At 33.0% G+C, this 13,046-nt stretch overlaps 1 protein-coding gene across 1 annotated transcript in view; it reads right to left on the bottom strand.

Moving 5' to 3' along the window:
- The window catches only part of OLA1 (Obg like ATPase 1), a 173,073-nt gene that overhangs the window by 71,393 nt on the left and 88,634 nt on the right, over positions 1-13,046 (bottom strand). The gene's annotated exons all lie outside the window — the stretch shown is intronic.

The raw sequence follows: 13,046 nt of genomic DNA, 5'->3' as shown, positions 1-13,046 counted from the left end.
TCAGTTATGGAAACAGAAAATGAACTAAGATATCTTGATATTCTAAATAGCATGTCTACAGTTTTCTTGGGAATAAGAGGGTATGTGGTCAAGATGGACCTATTTAACATATGCTTTTTGCATCCTCTATCACAATACAATGCAGAGATAAACAATTCCTTGGTATATAAACCAATACATAAACTGCTACCCTATCAACACATATGCAAACCACAATATGCCTTGCTAAATGTAAGTTTCCCAAATGAAGAAAGCTTCTTTATCTGTATAACAATGTGCTAAATCTGTGAGAATTAAAAACAAAAATCAAAATAATAGGATCTTGGTGTCAACACCTGGACAAGCTGGTTGGGAAACAAATCACTAGTATAGGTAAAGAAGATAAAGAAAGGCATGAGAAGTAACAGGGAAAACCATCAGATAAAAAATAAAGGTTGAAGTGAACAAAGCTTACTAGAGAGCTGCCCATAGTAAGAAACTGTATTGAAGAGTAGTAAATGATAAAAATTTATTACATCAGGCAAGGGTGGAAGACAGGGAAGTCCAAATATCAGGGTAAGTCTGGAGCTCATCTGCTAGTCAATAGGGAGCCCCCAATAGTTCTTATGTTAATGAATAACAAATGGAAAGCAGCATTTTAGAAAGACTAACCAGAAGGAAGGAACCAGCTAAACGAGAATTCCAAATATGACGAGAACTGCATTAGGATACTGATGGGAAATATGAAAACAGAATGAATAGTGAGACTTAACTAAAGAAAATGATGTCAACTAGTTTATACCAAAGTATAAACTCTAGAAAGAGAAATAAAATTATTATACAAATATATGGTAGTATTAAATGATAGCACTGAAATGTCCTATATACTACATTATTTCACATTGTTTTCTAGTTTGTCCTATGTGGTAAACAGCAAATGTTTGAATGTTTATATGCTAATCTAGAGTCCTACCAAAATCACTAAGAGGTTAGAGACCACATTCCTAAACCAGTAGAAGAAGAAAATTTATTAAACACAATGTTAAAAAATCAAGACAAAAACATCCTGCTCAAAAAAATCTTCTCTCTTTTCAAAGTTCTTATCCATTTTTCAAAGTAAAGTCCTATCTTATGTCAGAACTCTGGTTCCCAACTTCCTTGTAATTCTCTAGCTCATTAGTATTTACAGTGAAGGGAGAGAATTAAACTTGCATTGGCAATTCACTTAACATCTATAGCTTTATTCATAAACACTAGAAAATGTAAGTTTCTATTTATTTTCCACATATGACATGACAAAAATTCTTTACTGCATTGGGGGAAGGGGTGACTTAGGGGGAGGTGCAGCGGCACACTCCAAATGCTCTGATTAGTATTTTAAATCCTGGTTTTATAGGTACAACTTAAAATTCTAGTCTTAATGTAAATCCCTTCTCATCTTGACAACAAAAGCAATTTGGACTAAACCAGAATCTACTTCATAGCTAGACCTAAAGCTCAAGCTTGTAATATTTATCTCTGCATTAAATAAGATGTGTAGTTTTAACCGCTTTCCTTATGTTAGCAAGTGGGAAAAAGGCATCTCAATTTATTATATTTTCTTCAAAAATCAATTTGCCTAATAATATCAGGGACCAAAGCAAATTATAGAACACATACAAGAACTAATAAATTATTCCACTAACAAAATTCCACTAAAATGGATGTAGATTTAAGTCTCTAGCCTTCAGAGTTTGGAGTAAATGAAAAGGGTTTTATCAACCAAATTTTAATTACTTTAAGCGGATACATTTATAGATCTTTAGAGAAACAAAATATTTTGTAAACATATAAAAATAGAAATACTTGGTCTAGTAATATAAATTGTTAATTAGTTGATGCAAAAGCACAAATGGAATAGTATACCTGGAGTTGGTGGGTTATATATACTTGCAGTAACAAATCAACCAAAAGTAGTCTTCAGAGTCTTCAAAATTTGTTTTCCAGGCAAAAATCTATTATTTGAGATATAGCAAAGGCCCTAAAAATAACCCAGTCTATGCTATAGGCTAATTGTTTAATAATGGAATAAAAAATAGAAATACAGGTAGACAGAAGAATTTGCTTTTGCTCTGCTTCTCTCTCCTGTCCTCTCCCTGACTCCTCTCTCATTACAGGGAAAGGTTCTAAAACTAAATCTTGGCCAAGAAGAAAACTACCATCCTTTTGACATATTAAAGAAATTATAAATGAATCACATAGGACTTTTGCACAAGGTAAACATATGGAAGCAATCAAGCAACGCTGTAAGTAAAAATAATTCCAAATCTTGAGACAAATAAATACTTAGCATGGGAGAGAATAATAAAAATCAGGTTCTGACAAACTTTAAAAGTTTTAGTTAATTATTTTCTCCTAATTTTAAGAGTTCATTTAAATTAAAAATAATATACTTTTAAGCAGTGAATCAAAAATAGACATTGAATGGGGATGAGATATACAAGGAGGAAAAAAGCAGGTAGGAAGACATGAAAAACATTAAAATCGGAGCTTATATTAGCATAGTAGCAAGCAAAAAAGCCTTTGGTTATGACTGACTCCACTTACTTGACAAGAAGCAACACATTACAGTATTATACAACATAATTCTTTTAAACGTACAGAACACTAGAAAATTCTGCCTAACAGTTACTGGTACTGTACTTATACTGTAGATAATTAGACATCTGTTAAAGAACCCTTACAGTCACTTAAAAGTTATGAATTATAACCCAGAGTCAAGACCCGTACTTAATTATATTCAATTGCTCAAGGGTTTTACATTTTTAGTTGCTGCAACGTATCAACTCTTTCCAAAGAAGAGAGAAAAGAAGTATCTTAATGAGAACTAGCATTCATCTTTCAATAAGATTTGCACTTCTTACTCCATATTACTAGATATTTAAAGGTATAAAACCCAAAATTAATCAATTATATTTTGAATTAATATTGAGATTCTACCCTACTTCCAATATTGAGCTAGCTGTTTTAGTTGTATTTACTCTTGCCAATAGCCATCTCACTAATTGTCTAACTTCTAAAACATCACTTAGCCTTCTGTCGGCAGACAAAGCCCTCTATAAACAGGGCTCGCCCCACCCTACCGACCTTCCCACCACCAACACTCTCTACAAACCCTCAGCTCAAGCCAAACTATTGCATTGACTCATTAAACACTGAAAGTTCCTCATATTTAACAGTCACTGTATTTTTACTCATTCCCTTTCTTGGGCTTCAAAGATAAATATCCTTTCTTTCTATTACAAACTATGTCCATCCTTAAAATGCACAGGTTAAAGTTTCCCCTCATCTACAAGGCAATTCCAGAGGAATTCAGGTCTAAGAGATCTCTACCATACCTGAGTCATAGAAGACTTGTAGAGACTTGTTTGGAATAAAGTACAGTTAAACTGATGGTTAAATATATTACCCTAAATATGGTTTCTGAGAAAATCCATTTTTATGCCTTTCCAAGGGTTACTATTTTAAGAAGAAAAAAAAGCACAGAGAAATTAACAAAAACTAGAATTCTGTCTTTATTACTAGTGCTGTAAGTAATAAGTAAAGGGGTCATGTGAACCTTCCATTATTCAAGAAATAAACTAAACAGCAAATCAGAGATTTAACCTTTCTAATGTTGGTGCCCATAGTACCGCACTTTCAATCAAACTGAACTACTCTCAATGCTTTCATTTTTCATCTTCCATGCTCCTTCCTACTCATCCCTCTGCTTGGCATAGTCTTCCTCCCCACTTCTACCTTTCAAAAAAAGTTACACATCTTTCATGGCCTTAATTAAATGTCACTGAAATGACATCTCCTTGGCAATGGCTTCTCTTACCGTACCCTCTATTTGAACTGCTACAATAATCTGTCCATTCTATTCATATAACCTGTAGCATGTACATTTAGTGTTAGAATATGTGATTCTATTCCTAGTTACCTAAACTCAGGGATTATGTCTTAAACATCTTTCTAGTTCTAGTTTGCCTTGGTCAAAGCTGATACACAATTGGGTATAAGATGAAGCAATGAATAAAGGAATCAATGAATGAATGAATGCCTCAAGTACTCTGAATGAAAAGCTGTTAGTAGGGAGCTACAGATTTCAGATGAAGCTAAACATGCAGCACAAAAGCAAAGGATCAATTTCACAGCACAGAATAAGATATTTAGCGAGCACTTCAAAGAAACCAGTGCTATGTATATCAATCACAAAAATCACCAGAGAAGCAAAGCATAAAACATGGTAAACTATAGACTGCAATAACAGACACAAAAAGTTTCTTGTGTTTTATCTCTTCATCCTGGAATTGCTTAACTATTAGCAATGAATATTCACTTAATTATTTTCTGAGGACTTCTTTGGTGTGTTGCACTGTATTATATATTTTGGTAAATACAAACAATTTGTAAAATGTATAAATTAAATTAAAAAGAGGAAAAGCATACCTATATACTATAACTAAGACCAATAAATGGAGAGAGGGAGAAAGAGAAGGAGAGAGAGAGAGAGAGAGAGGGAAGGGATTGATCAGCATGAATCGGGATTAAGAAGGGAAAGCTGGAATATAGATGAGGCCTTTCAGGAACAGATAATAGCAAAGGGAAGCAGAGAGTAAAGAAGACATTCCAGCAAGACAGAAGTATAACAAACTTGATTAGGGTGCAGACTCTGGAATCAGAATGTCTGGATTCAAATCTAGACTTCAAACTATCTGTTGCGTAATTAATTTCTCTCTGCCTTAGTTTCCTTCTCTGTGAAATGTAGATAATAACACCACCTACCTCATAAGACTGTTTTAAAGATTAAAAGTGATAACATATGTAAATAACTTAGTATGATGTCTGGCACATAGCAGGCACTCAAAATATATTAGCTATATTTATAAATGAAAAGTTAAAGACAAGTGCATATCAGGGTTTCTCAATCTTGACACTACATTTTGGGACAGATAATCTTTGTTGTGGGGGACTGACCTGTGCATTGTAGGGTGTTAAACAGCATCCTTGGTCTCTATAAATTAGATGCCAATAACACACACGCACACAAACACCCCAGCCATGAAGACCAAAAATGGCTCCAGACATTGTCAACCCACAGCTGAGACACACTAGTGCATACTAAAAGATAAAGGTTGTGCTATATAGCAACCAAAAGATGTTACCGTAGGTTCAAATGTGTATATATTAATTGATGGAAAGGTTCTAACATTCAGTGGAGTTGAAATTTCATCTCTCAGATTATAAAATTCTTAAGGAGATTTTCAGAGAAATGTTTTTGTGATCTTGATTTTGCTGGCTGGTTCATTCCCACTTGCTTTAAATGATCCTGTAAGTGATGTTCACAATCTAATAGCTTGGAAAGAGACCGAAGTCAGAAAGAAAGTAGTTGACTGTTGGTTACTAGTTACAGAAATGACACGAAAGTGGTCAATTCTAAAAAATACAATTAAAGGAAACAAAGTAAAATTTACAAAGATTTTTTTTCTAATGGGTAAGAAGAATAATATCAAATTGAGAAGAAATCAACTATGGGCAGTCATCCAACTGGAGTATATAATAGCCAGTTAAAGATATACATTTTAAGAAACATATTTAACAAATGTTTATTGAATATTAATTACAAAGAGAACAGTGCCAGGAGCTAGAAGGCAAATTTCTGAGATAAGGAAAAGCTCAATAAGATTAGTTTCTGCTTTCAAAGGTGTTTACAATCTAACAGAAGAAATAGATCAGCATGTAACATAAGAAAGTAAACCCAAGATGAAGGGGAATAGGGAAGGAGTCAGTATTCAGTACAAATTGATGGAAAAAGAAAGTCTCAAGGTTTCAAAGGGAACACTGTTGTTATGTAGATGCTATTTAAAATTTAGCTTAAGATTCATCAGGTTTTGATGGAAGTATCACTATTTTTAATCTCATATTTAAGTGGACTAATGCTGTGAGAACAGATAAAATATTGTCTCCACTAGAGTTTGAAATTGGTGTTTATATGCTTGAAAAATGTAAACATGTGACAGGTATTAATCAGTCCAGTAAATGGCTGGCTTTTAATTTTAAAAATAACTTTTATAGCCTTTATTCATAATACCAATGAATTCAGACTTTTACCTAGTTTTCTAAGATATAGAAGGGAGAATAGAAGGAATGCAAGATGGAGGACTCACCAAGAACACCTGGTGTTATAATAGGAAGATGATGGTTTGACTAAAGCCACATTACACAATAAAGATCACATTCTTGGGGTTTAAATGAAAGTACTGTGAAGGTACATGTCCTAAAACCAGATAACATATCTCCTCAAATAATTACACCCTTAAATACAATAACCCACAGTTCTAAAAAGAGAGCAGAAACATGGAAGGAAGGATAAGGCCCAGAGAGATTAAGGATAAGCAAGCAACCATGTCCTTTGGGAGCAGATTGTGTGAGGTAGGTCACCTGCATCCCCAGGAGTTTTCTGATGCAACCCACTCTCATTGGCCCAACAAAATGGATATTATCTACCTGAGAGATTTCCAGAACTTCTACTGCAATCCTGAAGTCCTTGTCAGCCCACAAGATCTAGTCATCACCATCAACACTTAAGCCAGAGCAAAAATCACCACCAGGTGGTGCCAAATCAAAGCCAGTACCAAAATGGATTTGGATAGGCCAGGCCCTTGTGATACCCCTCATACCCCTGAGCCAGCTGTGCAATTCACTCTAGTCATTTCATTCATCTCACAATAAAGTGACCCTGTATTTTATGCAACTGAAACTTATGGACCCACATAGCACATTATGGTAGAGAAGGGGTGGTTATTGTATTATATTCTTGGGGGTGTGGGAGGTGGCAGTACAGATGGGCTTTTTTAAGAAGACTAGTTAATAATGAATAAATTTTTTAAAAAATGTTTTTCTGCTGTATGCCATATTTCATTAATATAAACTCAGATATTGTCTTAAAAACAATCAGGAAATCATAAATAAGAATGCAGAGTATAAAAAGTTGTGACATAATCAAGACTTTAAATAGTTAAATGTGAATACAATTAATGTGTCAATGCTTTCTTTCCCACACGGCTCTACTAAGGAACCATGATCTTCACGCTATGACCTTCAACAGAAGTGAAAAAATATGTTATCACTGATTCCCCCTGAAAAAAGTTAAATGATCCCATTAGCTCTTTTGTCTATAGAGCTATTTTGTCTTTAGAGCATAAAACAAGGAGACTACTATAGTAAAGTAAGACAAATCTCCTCACCCATCCACCCCCAGTGTAAAATCAAAATCAAAAAAAAATTGATGTTTCTCTAAGAATCACCTCAAAATTTCCAGTAAAAGATTTCATGGAATACTTATTCCCCTCCATTTCCATCGCACTCCCCTTAACACCAGATTTTAGCACTGCTTATATGTTATACCTGTCAAGATCTGATGACTGTATGTTATGTATTCATCTGAACAGAACCACTACACTTAGTTACAGGCTATCATCAACCAATTCATTCTCTTGCTAAAATCAAGTCATCCAATTACTCCTTGACTAATCAAGGCTGTTTTGGCTTTTTCTTTTTTCAAAAGGTACTCAACAGCATAAACAGTTCACTTACAAGAAATGGAAAGGGGCTAATCAGCAGAATTATTGTTTTGCTCCTACAATTTGCAGTATTTAAATTTAGTTGCTGATTGGACTGAAAGTTTTATGATATAGCATATGAAACTAGTTTAATACAACTGTGAAACTGTGTAGCTGTATTGTCTTGCCATGGCTATATTGGTCTACTTTGTAGGATAGATAATTGACTACTTTCTTTTAAAAAGGTTATTTAAAAATAAGTTTTAGTGTACTTTCCCACATACACTGGTTTTATAAACAAAGGTATATAAGCTATTAATTCCTGAACATTATTTTTAAAGTTAGCACCTGTGTGCACACATACACACAAGTGTTTGTTACATGTGCATAAACACCACAATTGCTTGGGTTTTTCATCTACATTTATTTTGGCCTCTAAGCAACAATAAACTAAGGACACATCATTTAATTACTATTTAAGAAAATAAGGCTTATCTAAAATAAGTGTATGTTTTAAATAAATACACGTTACCCCTCATATATTAAATAAAATAGTGAACATTATATTTCTAAAGTGGTATTTCACTTACAAGAATAATTCTGGGTGCACATAAACTATAAAATAAAATTATTAACCATCAGTATTGCTACTCTTATCTGTATAGAATTTCTGAGAGAATATCAGACAGAATAATGCTGAAACATTAAACTAAAACTTTGAGTTATATTTATTATATATCCACATTCCAGTTATTAGAAATTATTTAAAGGAAATGTTTGTATGTCAAACTCTGAAATCTTGAGAAAATTTTGAAAAGAGATGGGATCCAGTCTTTAAGATTTACCTTGTTAAACAGAAAGACACAATAACCCAAATAACAAATTTTACTTTGTAGAATTACTTTTTAATAAAATTACAAAATGTTATATTAAATAGTTTAGCCCTTTAAAACTTTAAAACCATAAACAAATTTCTTTATACATTAAAACAATACTATGCACTAACCATCAACCAGAACTTACATTTTAGAAAGGACATAAATAGGATTAAAAGGACTTCTGAATCTTTTATACATGCACATACACAAGTAATGTTACATATAAGTATTCTCCACAGGCTTATATTTTGCATACTAAGACCTATCTAGAAATGAAATTCTATATAGAATTGTAAAACTATACTTCCACCCAATGTCTGGTAAGATCATTCGACATATACATAAACATTTCATAAAAGCCTTAATTTCACAAATGCATTGACAGGGCATATAAATGCCAGTACATTTCAAATGAACTAACCTCAATTTCCAAAAAAACCTGCTACCATTTTAATAATTAAAAAAAAAAATCAACCTGGTCATCTATGCTAAAATTCAAGGAAGCAAATAAATTAAAAACCAAAATAAATTAACAGAGAACTAATATTTTTTAGAGATGAATATTTCTCAGAGTAGGCACACCTGCCAATATATTAAAAATAAGTAAAATCAACTACAAAAGTGATAAATCAAATGCATGGTAGACTTGACTTCTCGAGACAGCATTTTCAGCCGTCTTTTGTGGCTTTGTTTGGCGCCATAGTCCTTTAAGTTTTGTCTTCATAAAGCCCTAACTAGTTGTAATCATTTGCAGCCTAATTGTGGACATTTATCTGCTTTTCTTATGCATAGAACATAGCTATTAAAGCTGAATGGTGATGGTGTGAAGTATAGGTTAAATTGGGTGAAATTAAAGCAAATTACTCCGGGATGTGGAAATCTGAAAATAGAAACCACCAATGATTTGCAACCCTCTTGATGATCAGCTTCACAGAACCCTAAACGACAAGAAAACTTACATATTTTAAAGTTAACTAGGTTTTTAAAAATAATATGTATAAATGTATTTTTAACTGCATGCACCTCTTAGTAATGTTGGAAAGATTATTTGTTTAACTCAGCTGCAATGTTAAAAAGATCTTGAGTTTCTATTTTAAATAGTGCAGTTCATTTTTAAAGTAAGATTTCCTTTCTTTCACATAAATCGTTACCTATAAAGAATGCATCCAACGATATCAAACACAATAAGCACAGTACCATAAAATTATTTTGCTAGCTAAGTTTTAACCATTAATAAAAGTATTATTAGATACAACATAACACTGAAGTTACAGTAACAAAAGCAAATTAATAATACAAATATAAATATATTATATCTATAGGCCTATTTATACATATGCCATGTATAAATCTGCATGTGACTAGCATAAAGAAATATACAGAGGCTAGCAATAAATGTAAAACTGTAAAATATAAGAGTATTATTTTCATTTATTTAAAATCTTACTGCTTGATTCATAGATTTGGATAAAGAAAATAAAAACATATGTCCATTTGCATCTTGCATATTTTCTTAGGCAACCAAGCAAAGTAGTATAAAAGATTACTAGACCACAATTTAGACCAGTATACTCTAAAGTGGGAAAAAGTTTCTAGCAATGAAACTGATATCCTTCTTTCTTTTATTGACTGCTATGTAAAATGCATATTTTAAAGTCAGGCATGGCGGTACATGCCTGTGGTCCCAGCTATTTGAGAGGCTGAGGTGCAAGGATTGCTTGATCCCAGGAGTTTGAGGCTACAGTGAATTATGATCATGTCACTGCACTCCAGCATGGGCAACAGAGCAAGACCCTGTCTCTTAAAAAAACAAAAAGCATGTTTAGATATCTGGAGAGATATGAAATTATATGACATGACCCATACCTTCAAGGAGCTTACAGTCTATTTGGAGAAATAAGACAAGCATATGTAACTAAACCATGGCAGCAAGAAATGGTACTTACATAAAGAGGACTCCTGATCTGAGAAGTTAGGAAAGAGTGAACAAAAGGGGGATGAATGGAGGGAGCTCCCCAGAAGTTATGGACCTTAAAGGATAAAACTTAGCTAGAGGTACAGCAAAGACAAGGGTGGAATCCATAAGGTACATTCAGTAAACAAAGAGTAAATACATCTGAAGAAAATGCAGAATAGAAAAGAGAGTGATGGAAAACACACTAATGCTTGAAAATGAAGAGCCTTGAGTATCAGGCAGAAAATGGAATTTCCAGGAAGGCATGAATGTTTTAAAAGAGGCAGTAACATAATCCAATGCAATAACTCTCAAGCAGTGATACATCTGATTTCTCAATGGCCATATCACAATTAAAGATGATATGCCAAAGATGCAATCCTCTGGAATAATAGCAATATCTTTGAACCCTAGGTATTCCTCTTTCGTTGCCCCTTATCAGGCTACAAAGGTGTATGCTTATGTATTCATTATCTTTGTGTTTTATAGTTAGCATAGCATAAAACTCAATATTCATTGTAATATTCAACTACTGGTAGATTTTTATTTGTGTATATTTTTCCCCTAAGCTTGGTTATAGGGATATTTGTGTATATTTTAAAAACATGGCAACAATATATACTTCTAAATAAGATTGTAACATTAATAAGACTTAAGTTAGAAATTTAATAAAATGCACCTATTTTCTACTTTGTGAAAAATAGGCTTTTCGCCCTCTTTGATATAAGAACCAAATTCTTAGACAGAATAATTATGGCATATAAGAATGGTTGAGAATCACTGATCTCCAAGGAAGAAAATGGAGGAAGAAGAGACTAGAACAGTGATTCTTAAAAATATTCTAGGATCAAGATGATACCCAGCCCTATCCTTGATTCTGGGTTACTAGAGCACTACCAGGGATTCTGCAGTTTAAACAAAACATATGTCTGACACAGATGGTCCCAGGGTCACACTGATCAGAAAAAGAGAACCCCAGCAACAATTAATTACTAAGGCCAATTAAGTGGTAATAGAATAAAGCAAAAAAGAAAAGAAGTACTACCAGAAAAGACCAACAGAAACTAATGGCAATATTGCTATTATATTAATAGCAATAATATAAAGTAAATCAATACTACTTCTAAATAAAAGTGTGAGTGCCTACTCAGAAAGCTGATTCAAAAAAAAAAAAAGGTTTTTTTCATTTGGAGTACAGAATTACATTATTTAACCAAATAGACCTTTAAAATAAACAGAAATAAAACTTTCAAAACATGGTATTCCTAATAAAGTTTTGAATTTGTACTATGCCTCCCCCCTTTTTCAAATACATAAGCTTAGAATTGGCACTAACCCATACAAAGAATGAAGAAGAGTCTTGAACACCATTTTGCTTTATGTTTAGTGATCCCACAAAGCAATGTATCAGTTTCATTTTCATGAACAATAAACTTTACCACATATATAATGATGAATAAACATTTTTATTACAATTCTAATAAGGAAATTTCATCAGAATTATACTGCTTTAACTCTAATAATAATGTGATATTTTAAAAAAGTATTATGAGGTATTACCATGATGAGAAAAATGATCTTTTCCAGTCAAGAATCAAAGTAAATTGGTTCCTAAAATTTTTTAAATTTAAAATTTAACAGGCATTTTTTTCCCCTCTCCAAATTCACAGAATTGCAAATGCCAATTTCAAGTTTGACACTGATGTGTACAGATTTTTTGTTAACTCTCCAACATCTATCTATATCCTATCCATGCCTCCCAACTGCTTGTTAGGAATTTAGGTAGTTTCAGGTTAGATTATTCTATTTGTCCACACTAAGTAGTCAAAGAATAAGCATGTGACCTAAGCTCACCCAAGTGAAGTAAATCTCAAAAGTTTTTATTGCAAGGCTAGGGCAAAGTCACTCTTTCTTGCCTAACAGATGTGAACTAAAAACCACACGGCCAGTTAAATGTGGGAAGCCATGTTAGCACCATGAGAATAACCAGCCTTAGGATGAATGAAGCTGGCCAAAAGGCAGAGTATTGACAGAAAGAAATTAAGTCCTTAAGGACAATTTTGAGTCAGTGGATCAAATACTACTGGAAACCATAATATCTTCTCAGTAATGCAAGCCAATAAATAGACTACCTTTATTTTTTAAGCCATTTTGAATTGGAATTCTACTGTAATTGGAAGTATTATAAATCATACATAGTGCTTCCTACCATAAGTAAAACATTGTCATAGTAACTTCTATTCCATATTTAAAGATGGTATGCAGCAAAGACAAGGGTGGAATGCATAAAGTACATTCAAGAAACTAAATCTGTCTGAGAAAAATACATCCAATTGCTGTAAGGAGTGATGGAAAGAATATGTTCAGCCGAACAGTCCTGACTTCAGAAATTATGAGTTCTGTCATTAACTTGTCCATGGTCATATAGCTAACACCAATCTTTCTGACCTCAAGTTTCTTCATTTCCAAATACTGATAATATGTACTGAAAAAAAATTGTGTAGCAAAATCTCTGACACAAAGAAAGTATGTAACAAATGTTGGTCCTATTCCTCCCTTTTCTAGAGAGTTCATGCCAAGGTAATTCTTGCTCCCTTTCATCTAACTATCCAGTCTATCTAGTTCAAGTTCTCTTTCTTTCTTAAACATAAA

This window comes from Eulemur rufifrons, chromosome 1 (genome assembly GCF_041146395.1).
Source record: "Eulemur rufifrons isolate Redbay chromosome 1, OSU_ERuf_1, whole genome shotgun sequence".
NCBI classification, from domain to species: domain Eukaryota; kingdom Metazoa; phylum Chordata; class Mammalia; order Primates; family Lemuridae; genus Eulemur; species Eulemur rufifrons.
The sequence above is the reverse complement of the archived record's forward strand: the minus strand, read 5'-3'. Positions and strand labels throughout refer to the sequence as shown.